The following is a 921-nucleotide window of genomic DNA, read 5'->3' as shown; positions in this document are numbered from 1 at the left end:
AGAAAACAGGCTCTTTTTGTAAATTGACTTGTGTATTATAGTTGTGTCTGATTTGTGTGTGCTTATCACTTCATATGTTTTATAAAAACAATATCGATTTTTAAAGAGTTTTAATTTGGGGGATTAGTGGTGTTTTAAAAAAAATTTCCTGGTAGTGAAAAAGTGCTTGTTATCTGATTCCAAAATCATGTCCTCAGACATCGTTTATTTTCCTGTCATTTGGGAACATTGGCTAACTAAGCATTTGATTTGCCCTTCTGAGTGGGGATGTGCGTGTGTGTGCACATGTGTACACCTGCATGTGGGCGTGTGCATCTATATGATTAAAAAAATTAGGACGTTTGTGCTAATTATACACACACACTGATCTTGACCTTATTTGAATTATCTTAGGAAAGTGTGAGTCAAGAATCGTAGGATATGGATCAGAAAGGACCAGGGGAGCAGGCTCGAAGCTTGGAAAGAAAGGAAGTGAGTCTTGCTTCTCCCTGTGCCCCAATGCCAGAGTTTTTCAGCAGGGATTTTGAATTAGCAGTTCCAGGGAGATCCAAGCTGGGCTGTTCGACACCGGAAGCTAGAGGGTTTATTTAACAGAGATCCGATCAGCCTCGGTTATGCAGGGAGTTGGAACACACAGCCATCCCTTGGAGCTCTGCGATTCAGTTTGAGGCCACATAATAAAGCAAGCATCACAATAAAGCAAGATGTGATCTTTTTGCTGATGGAGGGTCTTGCCATCGGTTTGTAAAATACGCAACACCTGTGAAGCTCAGTAAAGAGATGCACGATGAAACGAGGCATACCCATGTTGGTTCTTTTTTCCCCTTCCACGAATGCAATGCCAGGATCAGGAAGAGAATGGTTACCCACTGGTTGAAGCATCTCATCTGAAATAGTGCTCTATCAAGACGTTTTAAAAAA

This window comes from Pteropus medius, unplaced genomic scaffold (assembly GCF_902729225.1).
Source record: "Pteropus medius unplaced genomic scaffold, Ma_sr-lr_union100, whole genome shotgun sequence".
NCBI classification, from domain to species: domain Eukaryota; kingdom Metazoa; phylum Chordata; class Mammalia; order Chiroptera; family Pteropodidae; genus Pteropus; species Pteropus medius.
Note: the sequence above shows the minus strand (reverse complement) of the source record.